A 20,322-nucleotide genomic window follows, 5' to 3' on the forward strand; every position below is an offset into this window, starting at 1 on the left:
TTTTATGTTTGTATGCCAAATCATAACACTAATTTTGTTATTTTTAAATAAAAACTATGTGTCTTCATAGGAAATTTCTATACCATAGTGTGTGGAACTTAGTAGCAAGATAACAGCATCTGCCATGATGATCTAAATGTAAGTAATATCTTAACTCTGGAATTGTTTGTGTGTATATTGTTATCACATTTATAGCAGGTGCTCAAAATGTTGCTTAATTTTTTCTGGATTTGTTAAAGGCTCTAGATATCTGGATGAAACAAGAAGTCATGTTTGTGCCAAACATGGATTGCCTTTACTTAGTTGTGATAGTTTCTAATAACTTCTGTTGAGGACTACATAGCCAGATACGTTTAAAATTTCTGTCAGTAAAACAGGGATCAATGGTAGGATTCCTATAAAGTTTGCTCAGCATACTGGGTGACTGAGGTAACTGCTTATCCATTTCTTTCAAACAGTGTGGATTTTCATGTGGACAGGTAGTGCATATTGTGAAAATATATTTGGTCATGATCTGTAAATGATGCTTTGTCCATAAACAAAATCTTACACAGAAACACTGCATTCATAGACATCAGAACACTCACATGAACTGTTGATGCCGTGAAATGTGGAAATGCTTAAAATGGGTCGGGATGCGCTATTTGTAGAACACTCGTTTTGATTAATCCCTCTCATCTGCTAGAGCTTCCAAATGGTGACATGTTGATTTTGTGTTACTGCAGTTATAATGTTAGTTACATTTCTCTCATGTATTACTGTTCTTTCTTTAACGATGGAAATATGAAGAGTAAAATGCGATTCTTGAATTTATCATTATGTTTGCAAATGAAGATCATGTGGGATTGAAGCAATCAGGACATGTTCCAGTACAGGATAGCACCACTGCTCCAACAGTTTGACGACATTGATTGATTGTAAACAAAAACTGTATCCACATTTTCAGCTGTTGTTTACATTGTGAAAATCTGAATATCTCTACAAACAAGCTGTCCTATCGCTACATCAACTGAACAAATGTTAATGCACTTTGAGCATCCAAGTGAACTCACAAACTGTAGTTGGGTTATGTGTTGACAGAATGGACAGAATCACACCACACGAAATTGGAGCTGTGAACACAGAGTGGTCGATAGTTTTAGGGAAAACACCATTTAGAATGCTAGAGAAATTGAACTATCTGGCCACTGTATGCTCCTAGCTCATGCACGCACATGAGGACCTCTAAAAGTTCCTTTCAGATTTTCCAAGCAATAGCTGTCATAACATATATTGCTTAAAGACCAGTTTAACTAGGAACATATTTTGTTCTTAAAATATCTGATGAGGAGAGAAAATTTTTTTTGAAAAATTATAGCTCTTCCTACCTCACCATAAAGTGCATCAAAAAACATACATCGTTCATTGATAACACATGCATGGCAGGTCTGCGTATCTTCTCAGCCTGTTTAGAGAGAGAGAGAGAGAGAGAGAGAGATTTGATTTGATTTGATTTGATTTATTTCATGTTCCATAGGTCCAACTGTGTTGGATACACAAGGACGTGGAACGAGTCAGTTTTTTACAAATACAATCTGATATTCTTATAGCATATACAGAAATTTGAGTACATAATTATATAAAAATTTATACAGTAAATTCTTTGGGCAGCAATACAGAAAAAGAAAATACATATTTTCTTAGAATCATTAAAACACTACAGAAAACAGATACGGAGCACGCACAATACAGAGCTCAGGTTAAATAAAATTCATAGTGGCATTATGTCAACTTGTATTATATAATATTAAAACATTACAATTTATTTAGTTAAAAATTCATCTAGACTGTAAAAAGCTTTTTCTAGCAGAAATATTTTTAGAGCTTTCTTAAACTCACTATTGTTATGAATCTTTGCCTTTATTTCGGGAGGAAGAGCATTGAAGAGTTTTGCTCCAGTGTAGTGGACACCCTTATGTGCCAAGCTCAAATTTCTGAGTTCACTATGTATGTCATTCTTCCTCCGTGTGTTATGCTCATGATAATTACTGTTTGGTTGAAATATATCTATATATTTACAAACAAAACACATGAGAGAAAAAATATATTGGCATGTAGTTGTGTATATTTTAAGATTACGAAAACTATTTCTACAAGAGTCTCTTGGGCGCAATCCACATATAATTCTTAAAGCTCGCTTCTGTGCAATGAACACTTTCCTTGCTAATGGCTGGTTGCCCCAAAAAATAATTCCATACTCAATGAGACAATGAAAGTAGCCATAATATGCCACTTTTGCAGTGTTAGGTTCAACACATGTAGTGACAACCCGTAAAGCATAGGTAGCAGACCTAAGCCTCTTACAGAGATCAATAATATGTGAAGACCAGTTCATTTTCTTGTCAATGTACACTCCAAGAAATTTTGTTGTTTCCATTCTAACTATTGGTTGATTACCACATGTCACACTTATCTCTCTCTCTTTCTCTGTTTTTGTACAGAATTGAATAAAGCTGGTCTTACTGGAATTTAATGAGAGACCATTCACCTTGAACCAATTAACCATATCTGAGAGTATGTGATTAATGAGTTCCTCAAGATTGTTGTCTGTTCTACTGCTCATAAAAATTGTGGTATCATCAGCAAATACACTCCTGGAAATGGAAAAAAGAACACATTGACACCGGTGTGTCAGACCCACCATACTTGCTCCGGACACTGCGAGAGGGCTGTACAAGCAATGATCACACGCACGGCACAGCGGACACACCAGAAACCGCGGTGTTGGCCGTCGAATGGCGCTAGCTGCGCAGCATTTGTGCACCGCCGCCGTCAGTGTCAGCCAGTTTGCCGTGGCATACGGAGCTCCATCACAGTCTTTAACACTGGTAGCATGCCGCGACAGCGTGGACGTGAACCGTATGTGCAGTTGACGGACTTTGAGCGAGGGCGTATAGTGGGCATGCGGGAGGCCGGGTGGACGTACCGCTGAATTGCTCAACACGTGGGGCGTGAGGTCTCCACAGTACATCGATGTTGTAGCCAGTGGTTGGCGGAAGGTGCACGTGCCCGTCGACCTGGGACCGGACCGCAGCGACGCACGGATGCACGCCAAGACCGTAGGATCCTACGCAGTGCCGTAGGGGACCGCACCGCCACTTCCCAGCAAATTAGGGACACTGTTGCTCCTGGGGTATCGGCGAGGACCATTCGCAACCGTCTCCATGAAGCTGGGCTACGGTCCCGCACACCGTTAGGCCGTCTTCCGCTCACGCCCCAACATCGTGCAGCCCGCCTCCAGTGGTGTCGCGACAGGCGTGAATGGAGGGACGAATGGAGACGTGTCGTCTTCAGCGATGAGAGTCGCTTCTGCCTTGGTGCCAATGATGGTCGTATGCATGTTTGGCGCCGTGCAGGTGAGCGCCACAATCAGGACTGCATACGACCGAGGCACACAGGGCCAACACCCGGCATCATGGTGTGGGGAGCGATCTCCTACACTGGCCGTACACCACTGGTGATCGTCGAGGGGACACTGAATAGTGCACGGTACATCCAAACCGTCATCGAACCCATCGTTCTACCATTCCTAGACCGGCAAGGGAACTTGCTGTTCCAACAGGACAATGCACTTCCGCATGTATCCCGTGCCACCCAACGTGCTCTAGAAGGTGTAAGTCAACTACCCTGGCCAGCAAGATCTCCGGATCTGTCCCCCATTGAGCATGTTTGGGACTGGATGAAGCGTCGTCTCACGCGGTCTGCACGTCCAGCACGAACGCTGGTCCAACTGAGGCGCCAGGTGGAAATGGCATGGCAAGCCATTCCACAGGACTACATCCAGCATCTCTACGATCGTCTCCATGGGAGAATAGCAGCCTGCATTGCTGCGAAAGGTGGATATACACTGTACTAGTGCCGACATTGTGCATGCTCTGTTGCCTGTGTCTATGTGCCTGTGGTTCTGTCAGTGTGATCATGTGATGTATCTAACCCCAGGAATGTGTCAATAAAGTTTCCCCTTCCTGGGACAATGAATTCACGGTGTTCTTATTTCAATTTCCAGGAGTGTAATGTAAATTTACACGGCAGGCTTGTACATGATGGTAGATCATTTATAAAAATCAGGAATAATAGTGGCCCAAGAATTGAGCCCTGGGGCACTCCACATGTAATGGAACTCCATTCAGAATCTGAGGAAGTTTCACATACTCCACCCGAGCTATTCAACACAACTTTTTGTTTTCTGTCTTGGAGGTATGACTGTAGCCAATTGCCTGCAACACCACTTATTCCTACTAATTTTGCTTTTTGCAAGAGAATCTGGTGATCAACACAGTCAAACGCTTTGGATAAATCACAGAAGACACCAAGTGCTAGCATTTTTTCATTAAGAGTTTCTAGGACTTCATTTGCAAGTGCGTAGACTGCGTCTTCTGTTGAACGGCCCTTTTGAAAGCCAAACTGGCTCTTGCTGAGAACTCCGTTCTTCATGAGGAGATCAGTAATTCTTACATGTATTAGCTTTTCTAGAATTTTGCAGAAAGCTGTCAGCAAAGAGATAGGTCGATAGTTAGTTAGTTCAGCTTTATCACCCTTTTTGTACAGGGGCTTCACAATGGCATACTTAAGTCTACTGGGAACAACACCTTTCTGAAGGGAAGCATTGAAAATATGACAGAGAATGTCCCTTATCCACACACAAGAATATTTCAATAAATTACTAGATACATTATCAACCCCTGCAGAATTCGTACTTTTTAGGGACATGATGATTTTTTGAATTTCTTCTACAGTGACAGGATTAAGGTGCATTTCTGAAATTGTGTTTGAATATACGGCTTGACAAAGAGTTACAGCTTCATCAACATCGGGCTTGCAACCAATCTGTTGAATTACTGATAGGAAGTGTTTATTAAAAATCTCAGCCACCGTTTTGGGGTTATCTACTAGGATACCTTCATATCTGATGGTGGTGGTGGTTAGTGTTTAACGTCCCGTCGACAACGAGGTCATTAGAGACGGATCGCAAGCTCGGGTTAGGGAAGGATTGGGAAGGAAATCGGCCGTGCCCTTTCAAAGGAACCATCCCGGCATTTGCCTGAAACGATTTAGGGAAATCACGGAAAACCTAAATCAGGATGGCCGGAGACGGGATTGAACCGTCGTCCTCCCGAATGCGAGTCCAGTGTGCTAACCACTGCGCCACCGCGCTCGGTCTTCATATCTGATATTATTTATATCTTCTTTACTTGTTGTATCTCTTCCTGTTTCTTTTTTTACAATGCTCCAAATTGCTTTTATTTTATTATTAGAATTATCTATTTTCTTCTCATAATAAAGGGCTTTTGATTTCTGTATTAGTTTCTTCAAAATTTTACAGTATATTCTATAGTGTTCCCATATTTCTACATCTTTACAGACTCTTATTGCAGCATAAGTTTCCCTTTTGGTTTTACATGACTGTTTTATACCTTTTGTAAACCAAGGCTTGCTTACAGAATTGGAAGCACTGTTTCTGACCCATTTCTTGGGAAATATTTCTTCAAAAAGTGCACAGAATTCATTTATAAAACAGTTAAATTTAGTATCAACATCATCATGGCTATATACTAAAGACCAATCCATTTGCTGAAACCTGTGGTTGAAAGTTCCTTTCGCTTCTTCATTAATTACTCTTATGAATTTCCATCGAGGAAATTCTTTTTTGAACAGATTAACGTCATAAATAGTGAGAATTTGTCCATCATGATCTGAAAGCCCACTTATAACCTGCCTGACAATATAATTCTGATGTCTATTTACATCTAAAAAAATGTTTTCTATCATAGTTTGGCATTCGGATGTAATTCTTGTTGGGAAGTTTATTACTGATGTCAGATTGTGTAAGGTCATCACAATCTCAAAGTCTATTTTATTCTTATTTTCTGTCAAAAAGTTTATATTGACATCACCTAATACTACAATATCCTTCGCTTTTGAAAGTAACCATGACAGAAGGAGTTCCATTGAATGCAGAAAAGTTTTTATGTCACCTGAAGGAGCCCTGTAGACAGCCAACACTATTATTGGGTAGAATTTAGTTGTTATTTCTGTGGCACATGCCTCAAATTGTTGTTCCACACAATATTTCTTAATATCTATAGCTTTGTGTGCTACACTATCCTTGACATAAATTGCTACTCCACCTTTATCTTTACTTTCCCTACAGTAGTATGTTACTAAAGTATAACTTACTATAGATGGCAAGGCACATTTATCAGTAACATGGTGCTCAGTTAAGCACAAAATCTAGGCATTATTTATACTGTCCTTTTCACTAATGTTAATAAGGAGTTGATCTGTTTTGTTTAAGAGGCCCCTTATGTTTTGATGAAAGAAAGAGATGCCTTCCTCTTGCTTTTTCATTCTATTAGTGCTGTTACCTGACTGAGAACAGTACCTACTGTTGTCCCTTCTTTTTCTTCAGGCCCACACATAAAAAATCGTTGAGATGAGAAGGAGGCTCAGCATTTCTTCTGTCCAACAGCCTTCTATTTGTTGTTGTTGATGGTGGTGCTGTTTCTGACACTTCAAATGTTGGTTCTACCACTACTGCTGTGTTTCCTTTGGAACTTGGGAGTCTTCTCGTTTTTGTTATTTTCGTCTAAAATAATACTTGGCTGATGAGGAACAGTAGTTCTTTTGTTGTTGAAATCGATGTCCACTGTTCTTCCTGTTAAAATTTGGTCTTTTTTTACATGTTTTGCTGCTGATGATGAAGTTTCTAATGAATTTTTTTGAAGCGTTTTCGTTATGGAGTCAGGCGATGGCGATGGCAATGCAATTATCGTTTTGGTTTTGAATTTATTTTGATGATTTTTTATTACCCTGGTTATCAGGCTTGTCAGATGTTCTTTCCCCAAGCCATTCAGGTGAAGTCCGTGTTGCGTGTGGGAGAGAGAGAGAGAGAGAGAGAGAGAGAGAGAGAGAGAGAGAGAGAGAGAGAGAGAGAGTGTGTGTGTGTGTGTGTGTGTGTGTGTGTGTGTGGTGGGGGGGGGGGATGAGCTGGTGGGCAAGCAAGTCATTTTTCATAAACGGGGCTATTCATGGATGTATTTCTTAGTGAGGCGAAGTAAGAGTTGGGATTTATGTTGTTACAACTATTATTTTAAAATGGCATTATAAGCCATAGAGTCGAGGGGCATGAAAGGGAAGCAGTGGTTGGGAAAGGAGTGAAACAGGGTTGTAGCCTCTCCCCGATGTTATTCAATCTGTATATTGAGCAAGCAGTAAAGGAAACAAAAGAAAAATTCAGAGTAGGTATTAAAATTCATGGAGAAGAAGTAAAAACTTTGAGGTTCGCCGATGACATTGTAATTCTGTCAGAGACAGCAAAGGACTTGGAAGAGCAGTTGAACAGAATGGACAGTGTCTTGAAAGGAGGATATAAGATGAACATCAACAAAAGCAAAACGAGGATAATGGAATGTAGTCAAATTAAATCGGGTGATGCTGAGGGGATTAGATTAGGAAATGAGACACTTAAAGTAGTAAAGGAGTTTTGCTATTTGGGGAGCAAAATAACTGATGATGGTCGAAGTAGAGAGGATATAAAATGTAGACTGGCAATGGCAAGGAAAGTGTTTCTGAAGAAGAGAAATTTGTTAACATCGAGTATAGATTTAAGTGTCAGGAAGTCGTTTCTGAAAGTATTTGTATGGAGTGTAGCCATGTATGGAAGTGAAACATGGACGATAACCAGTTTGGACAAGAAGAGAATAGAAGCTTTCGAAATGTGGTGTTACAGAAGAATGCTGAAGATAAGGTGGGTAGATCACGTAACTAATGAGGAGGTATTGAATAGGATTGGGGAGAAGAGAAGTTTGTGGCACAACTTGACTAGAAGAAGGGATCGGTTGGTAGGACATGTTTTGAGGCATCAAGGGATCACAAATTTAGCATTGGAGGGCAGTGTGGAGGGTAAAAATCATAGAGGGAGACCAAGAGATGAATACACTAAGCAGATTCAGAAGGATGTAGGTTGCAGTAGGTACTGGGAGATGAAGAAACTTGCACAGGATAGAGCTGCATGGAGAGCTGCATCAAACCAGTCTCAGGACTGAAGACTACAACAACAACAATGACAAAATTTGTGGATAAATAACGTGTAATAATATTCTCCCTTCTATTATTTCTATACTCTGGAACAGTCATGAATAATTACTGGAAGGAGCAAGATACATAGGTATCCTACATGAAGTTTATTGCTGTTAAATACTTACACTAAATACTCCAGTGGCTAAAGACACTGAACTGTATCGTTAATAGAAGTGTGCTCGCTTGACCCCTGTACTAGTAACAGGACAAATGTGAACAACTTCTCACTCTTTCCAGAGTCTCTACTGTAGAAAAATGTAGGATTACTTCCCACGTACCAATTTATACAGTAATTAAAACTTCTGTGATAGGAAATATTTAGGTTTTCTTTAGCTCTACATGTTAATTTAAATGTAGCAAATTTCCTCCGTCAGTCTCATCATCTCCAGAGCAGCAATAACAACCACCACCTTAAATTATTTGTTGTATATATTCTAATCTCTGTTTGCCTCTGCAGTTCTTGCCCTCTACAGTCCCTGGAGTAAAATGGAAGTTATTCCCTGATATTTTAGCAGAGTTGTTTTCAACATATATCTCTCCCTGCCAATTCACCTAATGTCTTATCTGTGTGCTTCATTTTCAGCATCCTCAGTCCAAAGCATAAATTACAAGCCTAAGTCCTTTTCTTGACAACACAAGCAAGACAATTCTGCAGCCTACAGCTATGTGTTGCTTTAGGCTATATCAACAGGTGGTGTGTTTGCACATGCTACAAGTGTTGTTGCTCTACAGTGCCACTTTGAAAGTGATCACAGCAGTAAAGCCACAGCAGTCTTTGGCCTTGCATAGACTGGACATACCACATAAGGGGAACATAACAATAAAGTTGTACACAAAATACTTTATTTGTGTATTTTGTGATGGCGGTACCACACAGCTCATAAGCATTTGAGAAAACATCATTGTTCCACCACCAAGGGATCATCATCAGTTATTCTGTATATCAAGGGAGATAACTCATGAAATGCATTTCATATGTAACTGTCAATATAATGCAGTCTAATGAAGTGTTTCTGTTACCTTGTACAACATTCAGTCAATTCATATTAGCTATAAACCATATGGAACTATTGTTTTATCACTTAGTGTATTAATTTTCACTGTGTGTGCATGTTATCATTAATAAGATACTGTGTATGTAACTATGTTCCAACATATTGTCAGCCTACATATTATAGTTCACTACGGTTAATGTTTCCTGTGAGGAATTAGAACCTAACTGTGAGCATATGTACATATTACTTCAAGTTAGTAATGTACCATACATAAATGTATTAAAAATGTACTTTCTTGTACTCCACTTACATTAAAACTAAAGAGTGTTGTCTCCCTCAAAGGTCACAGTGTAAGGAAAACATTGCACATACAAAATGTAAGGAGGAGAAAATTCAGATAGAGGGGAATACAAAAATATCAGTTGCTACTTATTAGCACTTCATGACTGTCAATGCTAATGTTGTTGTAATACACATAGTATACTATTGCATACAAAGTATAGATTGCTGAGTTTTTACATATGACTGTCATAAATGATCAGAGTGTCATATGATATACAACATGTATAATTTCGTTTCATTTCATTTTATTATCTTCCTGTAAATCATTTATGTGATGTAGGAATTGTCACAAGTTTAATTAACTTGCAAAGTACATGTAGTACAAACATAATAATGGAATGCCACTTAATAGCTATTTTCAATGCATTTTTGAGAGTACAACATTTGTGATGAACATGTAAATAAATGTTAAGACAATAATTTTACTCACATTCAAAGTACTCATCTACATCATAGAAACTTTTTCTTAAAAGGTAATTTTTAAGCTCTGTCTTAAATTTTACTTCATCTGTTATTTCCTTCATTTACACTGTTTACCCCAGAATACTATACCATAAGACACAATAGACCAAAAGCAAGCAAAATACACTAATTTAGCTCACTCTATGCTGCATACTCTACATATCATCCCCAATGAGAAACATGCCGAATTGAGCCTGTGGGATAAATATTTGATATGCTCTTTCCAGCTTATGTTTTGATCAATGTGCATGCCCAGTAACTTGATTGATTGCACATTCTCCATCTCTTGTCACTCAGTTTTAACAGGAGGTTATTTCCTTCAGTTGCTTTGCCATACTGGTTATAATTTGTTTTAATTAAGTTAAATGTTAATTTGTTTGCATTAAACCACTGGTGTACATATTTCATGACTATGTCAGTTGTGGTGGATAGTTATTTTTATCATCACTTCTAATTATGCTTGTGTCATCTCCGAACAACATAATTTTGGTAGCAATATTTAGATTCTTTGTCATTTATATAAACCGATAACAATAAGAGCCTAAGAACACTGCCCTGAAGGATGCCTATTTCCCCTTTTTGTGCATCTGAAACCCATTTTAGTTTCTGGTTGTTGTGGTCTGAGATGATTTCTATGTCCTGAGTTCTGTCTTCAAGGTAAGATCCAAACCATTTCCACACAACTCTTCTTACTCCTATCGCATCCTTCTTGTTTAACAAAATTTGGTGATTTACTGTATCAAAGTCTTTTGATAGACCTTAATTAATTCCCACTTCACATTTTTTGTTGTCAAGATTCCTACAATGTCATCAGTGTAGGCATGGATGACTGACTGTGTGCTGTGGCCTGAACAGAACCCATGCAGCTTGCTGTCCAGAAGTTTGTATGCATCTAAGTAACTTTTAAGTCTTATTTTTCACTAATGTCTCTAAAATTTTGGAAAATGATTAGAGAAACAGCGGTCTAACTTTTGAGATTTTCAACCTCTTCAGAAACACCCCGTAGCTGAATGACAAATTGGCAATATGTACCAGGGTCTTTATAATTTCTTGTGTAACTTTGTTAATTACTAACACTTCATACACACCTGCAGACATTTTTGGTTTTACTCTTTATCACCTTTAATGTTTCATTTATATTGGTGGGAGTTAACATCATGCTACTGGCTAGTTTCAAAGATGTTAATTTCTTGCATTTGGTAAAGTTTTTGCTTAATGACACAGATACACTTAAAGAATAGTTATTAATGTAATTTTCCAGTGTTTCATCTTTTAATTCAATATTTTCAAAATTTTTGAGTACTATTTCCTGATCCTCGAGGCTATTACCTGTCTCCCTTTTCATTATTTCCCAAGTAGTTCTTGATTTATTGCCCGATTTTCTTATTAATATATCACTACTTAGTAATTTTGCTTTTATTATTAACATTCGATATATATCGTTTGTAGTTTATTACATGTTCTTCAAACTTGGGGTCAGTAAACTTTTCATTTTAGAGTTAAGCATTTTCATTGTCCTGGATGAATCTCTAATACCTGTCGTAATCCAGGATTTAGTATGTAAATGCCTGTATGAGTCTGTTCTGACAAGATTTTTCAGAAAATGCATTTCAAACTTTAACATAAAGAGGGAAAAGGAAACATTATATGCAGCATTTGTGCTTGATTGTAACAATACTTTTGCCCATGATTGGTTAACAACCAGTGTATTTACGAAATGACTGCAACTGTTAGAGGAGAAAGTTCTGTTGTACATTTTATGTGAAGCATTTTTAGTCACTGGGGCTGTGAGAATTTTAAGGATTATTGCATTGTGATTGGATACTCCTAGGCTGACATTAATTACATCTTTATCTGTAGTTCCTGGATTTGTGAAGAAATTATCTGAGGCTTTCTGAAGAGTTTGTTACTCTTGTAGGACTAGTTACGTACAGATACAAGTTGAAGCTCTGTAGAACAATCAGCAACTGATCTTGCCTTTTCAGTTAACAAGTGTGTTATGTATGCAAGCTCTCTGTATCATTTTTCGTTTGACTTGTGGACATAAAACAGCTATGTAGTCACCAGTATAAGGTGTGTGTCTGCATGAAATGTTGGAATTAGATTGTACATGTAGAATGAACATTAAGTGTTTGGTACATTTTATTATTGAAAATATAATGTACTTCAAAAATTGACAGCAGATAATGGTGTATAAGTGCATCACATGTAAGTAATTTGTTATTTGTATGTACACTATCAGCAGCAATACTTACTGTATCATACTTTTAATTTCTATGTCTTTGATGGATTTTATGCTGTATAATGCCATAGGCCATGTTAACTGTTTTAAATCACTTTGTTAGTAGGTGTTGTATTGCGTGAATTTTCATAAGCAACTTGGTACTTGGTGATGTGTTATTAGGTGACTTTTCATTAGTACATACACCAAGTAGTATTGTATTGACAGTGAAATATGAAATGCATTTCACAGGTTATTTCCTTTTGTAGACAGGATACCTCACAATGGTCTGAGGATTGAAACTGGTCATAATATCTCAGCAGCTCTTGATGGTGGAACTGTGACATTATATAAATAAAACAATGGAAAATCCAGAATGGAATGTAACAATATTATGAAAAGGATAGTTGCTACTCACCATATAGTGTAAATTCTGCGTCACAGATAGGCACAACAAAAGGACTGTCACAAAATTAGCTTTCGGAGAACAAAGCCTTTGTCAAAAATACACACACACACACACACACACACACACACACACACTCTCTCTCTCTCTCTCTCTCTCTCTCTCTCTCTCTCTCTGGACACAGTCTCTGGCTTCAGCTGCTAGAGACTGTGGCGCGCGCGCGTGCGCGGTGTGTGTGTCATCTATTTTTGACGAAGTCCTTGTTGGCCGACAGCTTATTTTGTGACAGTCTTTTTGTCGTGCCCATCTGCGCCTTAGCATCTCCAGTATATGGTAAGTAGCAACTATCCTTTTCATAATATTGTTACATTATTAAAATACATTTATTGTGGTTGGGTATTCCCTGTTTTTTTTTCTTTTCAGATATCAAAATTAGTAATTGCTCCCTTTGTGTAAGCTGAGGCTGAATCATGTAATGAAAGAATTTTGACAGCAGCAGAGGTTTTGTAGTGTCAGACTCAAGGTGAGCTCACTGTTAGTAGTTACAGAAAAAGAGATGTGAGAGTTGATCTACATCTACACTCTGCACAGCACTGTGGAGTGCATGGGAGAAGGTATTTCACACTGCTCCAGGTAATGGTAGTTCATTCCATTCCATTTGCATATGGTTAGTGGGAAGAATGCTTAACATCTCTCCAGCAAATTTGCATATCAAACTCTCATAAAATTGCTCAAATTTATGTCAAATGCAGACAGTACACACTGCTGTGAAGATGGGACACTTAATGAATGTAATATGTGCAGAACACAACTCCATCACAGCAGCTGATTTATTAAGAACTACAGTTACATTTTGATCTTTATCTTTCAAAAGTGTCCTAAAAACAACCAAGTCAACACAATGAATGAGGAAATATTGTCCTAATCATGTGTATATCTACACTGGAATTTAGTGGCAACAATTTTCCAAAACAAACATGCTGCCAAAAGTTGTAGAACACACAATTGAAACATGCACATGTTGGTGGACTATGGAGACACATTATTCATGACATGTGCAAACTTCCAAAAAATTCTCAAACATATACAGTACTTTGAATCATATAGATATATCTTGAAATTATGTAAAAGCAGATATGTATGATGACATGAGCTTTACCCAGCATACTGAATGTTCAAATAACTTTGGGGCTGCAGCCTGTAACATTATTGACAACCACAAATATTTCGACATTTGAATCTCCCATCATTTTTATGGTATGTGTACAGCAGTTTAAATCCTGAGTCATCAAAACTGTTACAGAATATAAAGGTTGGCAAAAGAATGTCTTGGATTGCTGGTAGTGGTGCTGGCAGTTTTCAGCTGTGAAGTGCAAATGGCTACAGGTGAAAACAGTAGCCATCTACAGAGCTGAGGTGTTTCCACAGAGACATATACAAAATTGCATTATGTGATTGGGTGAAGTAGATGCACAAATCAGCCACACTGAGCCCACTGCAGCTGCATGGGGTCATCTTTTATTCACTATACTTCAGCACCATCACACAACCAGTGGTGGTGGTCATCAGATGTTATCAGTAGTAATGTATTAACCAAAAGCAGGTAGCTTTAATCCTGTCCCTCTGTTGTTTCACCAGGACGACAGCAAGACCCCAAGCATAATTCAGACAAATACATTCCATATCTATTTATAAAACATGTTGTTTACAGCAGAGAATACAGCAAGGGTCCTTTTTTTCTGCATTCATCATCCAAACCTACATGCATAGGTTTGGATAAAATCAGTCCAAAATATGTGGAATTAGGACAGAAAGAAGACATTTAAGTTATGTGTGAAATGTTAGAATCTACATTTACGAAGTAAATATATCTGAGACATGTGGTCTCAACATGTACACAGAGGAAATACCAGAAGTCACCTTACATATATGTAAACATTCACAAATTCTGCATTAAGCCTAGATCCCGTCACCTCCTACACAACTGTGCCAAGGGCAGACAGAATAGTATTGTTTTATTTTATTTATTTATTTTTTTTCCCCCTACTAAAAACGGAGAAATCTGTGAAGCTAATAAAGCATATCTGATGTGCCTCCACTTTGCTTGTACAATACACAGCCACATCCTGCAACATGTGGTCCTTGTGGGTCATGTCGATGTACCACACATGGTCTGATGACTAAGGCTGCTGCTACTGCTATTGACTGCTTAGTGTGTTTCCCATCTTGACCAGCTACTTCTGCAGGTGACACAGCTCTTCTGACATGTAGCCCCACATCTCCTGAATGTGCTGCGTGATGCTCTGTCTTACCACCTTTCAGCACTGCTCTGGCTCGTGATGTTGCTCTAGGGCAAAAATTTAACAAACTGCTATTGAAACTGTTTTTGGTCAAAAGACACACAGAATTGTGATAGTACTCCTGTCAGCATGTACAGAGGCTGCAAAAGCTTAGGCTACATATAACCCAATAAAATGTGACGTTTGGTTTGGCATTTGGGTCCAATCACAAATAAAGTCACTAGTATCCTATCACAAATAAATAAATAAATATCACTGGTTAACAGTGAACTATTACAAATCAAAATTGGGCAATAATTATTAATGAAGAATCGTAAGCAAAAATGCACAACACAGGTGATTACAAGATCAAAAATATGACACTGCTAATGGTTGGCTAATTAGAATGAACATGGAGGCAAAGTATGGTAATATTCGGTTGACTGACCGACTGATTGACAGATTTATTCTTCTGTAGAATTTAGTCTGCACACAGTTTTAATACAACACAAGTTTTCAAAACAGAGCACCCAACAATGCAGAGCAGAGGATTAAGTCTGGATGTAATTGCCTGAGCTGTGGCTAAATCCTTTCTCTGCAATGTTATTTCTTTCAGGAGTGCTGCCAGAGTACAGCTGTGAGGGAACCATAAATAAACTAATGTTTAGCACGTTAAACACTTTTATTGCAATCTGTCAAAATGGAGACAAGCTTCTCAACTATATCATGGGGTTCCTTCAAATTAGCAATGGTTCATGTACTGATATTCACACACAACAGTGTTGCACATCAGTGTGTTTCTACGGTAGACTAGCACTCTACAAGTCATACCACACCATCACACAGTGCCACCACAGTAAAACTTCCTGACTAAGCTGATTGAAGGATGTGTGAAATGGTCATGTGGTTTGCTGTTTTTCCTTATCCACTTTCAGAAGCTACTGTAGACACGTATTGTGTTGGTCATGTCGAGTGACAAGTATGTAGTCAACTCAAGTCCTTCAGTATATTCTTGTAATTATTTGTTTCTAAAACATACACACAATTAGAACAGGATATGATGGCTCCTTATCTGCTGATAAGTGCTAATTAAAGACAATGAAAGAGAACAAGAAATTTTTGGCAACTGGAATTACTTTTAAAAACATTGTAGAAGTAGCGTACGTCAAAAGAATCTCCTGGCAAGGAAATGGCAATTAGAGGCAGAGCTCCCACTAACATACTGTTGGGCATAAATGTATCCGAGTGCAAGAATCCCATGGACCCTGGAGAACTTCTGCATGTGTTTATGTTGTCAGCTTTATATAAAATTATTAATGCATATTTTGTAGAATAAATACACTTTATGACCTTAAGTCACTAACAACGGTCACGGTAGCACCTGATTCCAGAATAGCTGCAGTAGTTACGGTCTACGAACTACCCCCACGTGACCTGGTCCCCAAAACTTAGCTCGTAACGAGATCCCTTCGAGGCAAATTGTCATAAAGATCGTTTATAAAGGCTTCGTACAACGATAAGAAATGTTACAGTTTAGGCAGTAATAACAGATACTACCAAACTGTCTTGTTTCTTTTGTTTTATTTAACGTAACTTTGTTCACAATTTTTATTTCGCATTCACGCTCTGATGTGGAGTATATGTGTGTGCCCTGAACCCTAACTCCCAAGTTCCATCCATACCCTTTGATGAACAGTTTTGGTTGCTCGACACCAACAGTCAATGATAATGATATAGTATTTTGTAACTGACTCTTCTAGTTTAGCCACCGCCCCTCCACGAATGTTTGTTAGGCGTAAGACAATTACACACTTTTCTCTCCGATCCGCTATTATTAAGAGTTCGCGTAAAAGTTAACGATTTTCTCCTTTCAATAAATTTGAGCCAGCTCTCTGCGATATAATTAAAAAAAAAGTCTCAATACCGCGTCCCTGGTGAGATGCGTATAGATTTATCCCGGAATTGACCGTCCTGTAGTTGTACACAATTTAATGACCACACTAAGCTATCCGCGATTTCGTGTAACTAAATGCCCTTTTCTTACTTTGATCGTATACCGGAGTTATTTAAAACTCGCCCCTATACCTTTTCACAACGCACAATTAGCTCGTCTTCACTTGTTTATTTCCAAGAGTAAACAAAATGCTTACGCCGTATCATCGGCTTCGTCGATATAAAGCAAAACACCTCAATATGCCCAATTTTACCTCTTCTTATAGGATCGGCTACCTTACTCATGAATTTACTACATATTATTTCCAATAATAAACAGGTATCGCCGTTATATTTTAATTGTATTCAAAAGCATATTATTATGACCGAAAAAATCGCGCGGCGTGCGTTTTTGACGATAGCCTTACACTTGCCCAGCCTTTATTCATGCAATATTATATATAAATATACAGACAGGACCGAAAGATCGATCTCTCTACCGTAAGCAATAGAGGCAAATACGCTATTCTACTTCCGTTACATCTATCTTGACTCGTATTGTTACAACGTTTGAATTTTGTACATCATACATTTCTAAATAAAGCTGCCCACAAACCTATTTTTCAGCTTAGTATTAAATTTAGCTTTCACATGTCAGACTCAACAATAGTGAATGGGTAAGTCATAAAAACTTTGGTAGCATCAATATCCTTACTTTTCTCGGCTCAAGCCAATGCACACGGTGATAAGTGTGTGTAGGTGAGCACCACATTCTTTTTGTGCAATGAAAACTGTGAAACATGAGTTATCGCCGGCCTGGGTAGGCGAGCGGTTCGGAACCGCGCGACCGCTACGGTCGCAGGTTCGAATCCTACCTCGGGCATGGATGTGTGTGATGTCCTTAGGTTAGTTAGGTTTAAGTAGTTCTAAGTTCTAGGGCACTGATGACGCAAGTGAGGCCACTGGATACTGAGCACAAGTTCAATCTTGAGAAGGAAACCGGTCATATCCTTTGCAAATAAAGCCTCTTAATTTCCAGTTTCACTGATTTGGGGAAACTGGAGAGAAACCTAAATCTTCTACAGCCAGAGTGGGATTTGGATATTCATCCTCCCAAAACACTTCCCGGAAGTGTAGGAATGCAGGGTAAAATTTTGAGGGTTTGACAATATTCTCCATTCAGATGTTGGAGAGTTTTTTTTCATTTCGCTGACGTATATATCATACCACAAATTCAATACTTAAGGAGCCTTTTTACATAATAGGATTTTAATAGGTCTCTGCAAGGGTAATCATTGTGTATTACAGCACTTTAGGATGGTTAACCGAGGATTTTCTATTACATTGTTTACTTTATTAGTTTGCAAATACAGTATACAGATCGTTTTTACACATAAGTTTTTCAAAACACTTCCGTTTCGAAAAATGCATCGTTTATCTACAAGGTATTATTAAGAGGTCTGCGAAACACAGGCCAGTTTCACCCAGTTGCCACAAAGTATTTATAAAAAAATAAAAGAAAGTTTTACGTTACCAGAATGAGATTTTTGCTCTACAGCGGAATGTGTGCTATTATGAAACTTCCTGGCAGACTAAAACTGTGTGCCGGACCTAGACTGAAACTCGGGACCTTTGCCTTTCGCAGGCAGGTGCCTTACCGTCTGAGCTACCCAAGCATGACTCACGACCCACCCTCACAACTGTAATTCCGCCAGTTCCTCGTATCCTACCTTCCAGAACACTTACCCGCACAAGGCAAAGGTCGACTTCGTGTCTCCGTCCGGTACACAGTTTTCAAAATGGCTCTGAGCACTATGGGACTCAACTGCTGTGGTCATAAGTCCCCTAGAACAAAGACCCACTTAAACCTAAGTAACCTAAGGACAGCACACAACACCCAGCCATCACGAGGCTGAGAAAATCCCTGACCCCGCCAGGAATCGAACCCGGGCGTGGGAAGCGAGAACGCTACCGCACGACCACGAGATGCTGGCGTTACACAGTTTTAATTTGCCAGGAAGTTAAAAGTTCTACGTTAATTGTCCGAACAGGCCCTGCCCATCAGATACAGTTGCTTCATTGCTTTTCCATAGAATTTTACTAATTGTGCTTGCTGATATTGCAGAACTAAACTTCGAGATGTCTGGCGACAGACAGGTCGTTGTAATGCTCGAGCTGCTCATAATCTCTTGTCGATCGCGACTGCCTCTCTCATTAACATATTTTGCTTCTCCATTTTACACCACATCAATACTAATAACTTGTCATATGAAATCAGAATCACGGATTCGAAAGATTTCATAAATTACTTTCCGGAGAGTTCTGCATCAATCAGTAAATTAACATGTGACCATTCGGTCCTCATTTCAACCAGTATCGGATCCATTTCATGTTTTTCTTTGTTTTCTGTTGCTTGCGAGCTATAGGTAATATAACTACAGCACATGTTCTTGTCAATGTTATTGATAGTGAGGTCGCTTCAGTATATTGAAGGTTTGACAAACTAGTATTGTCAGGCCCCTTAATGCTGACTATACATGCAACAGGAATATTGTAATTTTTTCAGTATCTTCTGTTTTTGCAGTAAACATTATGCGTTTTGACCAGTGTTGTACTTTCTCAAAATAATGTTTCTATTTCTGCAATCAGAGAGACAGCAAAATCAGTGTGCTTCAGCAGCAGAACTTTGTAACTGCACAGATTCAACGACATTCATCCAGTTTCAAAGATAACATAACTATGCAATAACTGTTACAAAAATATTCAAAATAGCGTTTTACTTGTATTCATACCTTCATCAAGAAAGCCCAAATATGTAAACATAAAATAGGTAAGTATAAAACATCCAGAACACAAAATACTTTAGTTTTGTCAATAACATAATCCCATTTCTCATTCGTTGCTCGTTGGAAAACAAGCCATTTGTTCGACAATATGTGAACGAAAATAGGTACTTAGTGTGTCGCAAATGAAACCTAGTGTAGACAAGACTACAATATATAGCTAACACCTCCACTCGACTTGCGATCGTCTACCTTCAATTTTAAAATTTAAGTAACTCTTAACGCCATATTAACTTACAGTGTCATTGTAACTGAATGCATAAACCACATACGAAAGAGGGACACGAGCCGCTAATTTGCTTACCATGTGGCCATAACGTCGAGTGCTGCGCGTCATCACGGATCACTCACTCGAGACTGGTGGCAGGTATAGCTGTTCTTCCACCGCTAAAAACGATTTAGATATGTTGGTTATATTTTGGTACACACAGCAACGTATGTCCTAAAACCCACAAAATGTAAACTGGCCGCTGACTACAGTCCCCACTTCTCATAATATTTATGGTGGTTTACTTATTTGGGAAGTAGCACAAAAACAAAGGGCAAAAATGAAAGTAAAACAGTTTACTATCGAGCTGTGATGTCAGACTAGTTAGCTCCAGAATCGGGTGCGAAAGACTGGTTTGGGATTCGCCCGTGTTCTCCACTATGCAGTGTTTTTTTAAGCGAAAAGTAAAAGTGTTTCTGAGGAACTATCTACAGAGACGGATATAGTTTTGCTTTA

General features: G+C 38.5%; 1 long non-coding RNA gene across 1 annotated transcript in view; it reads left to right on the forward strand.

Moving 5' to 3' along the window:
- LOC126215291 (uncharacterized) overlaps positions 1–8,808 on the forward strand; it is a 34,534-nt gene extending 25,726 nt beyond the window's left edge. Inside the window, exon 4 of the long non-coding RNA XR_007542116.1 lies at positions 8,702–8,808. This is a non-coding gene — a long non-coding RNA (uncharacterized LOC126215291). The remainder of the gene's footprint in view (positions 1–8,701) is intronic.
- Positions 8,809–20,322: the final 11,514 nt, after the last annotated feature.

This window comes from Schistocerca nitens, chromosome 12 (genome assembly GCF_023898315.1).
Source record: "Schistocerca nitens isolate TAMUIC-IGC-003100 chromosome 12, iqSchNite1.1, whole genome shotgun sequence".
Classification (NCBI taxonomy): domain Eukaryota; kingdom Metazoa; phylum Arthropoda; class Insecta; order Orthoptera; family Acrididae; genus Schistocerca; species Schistocerca nitens.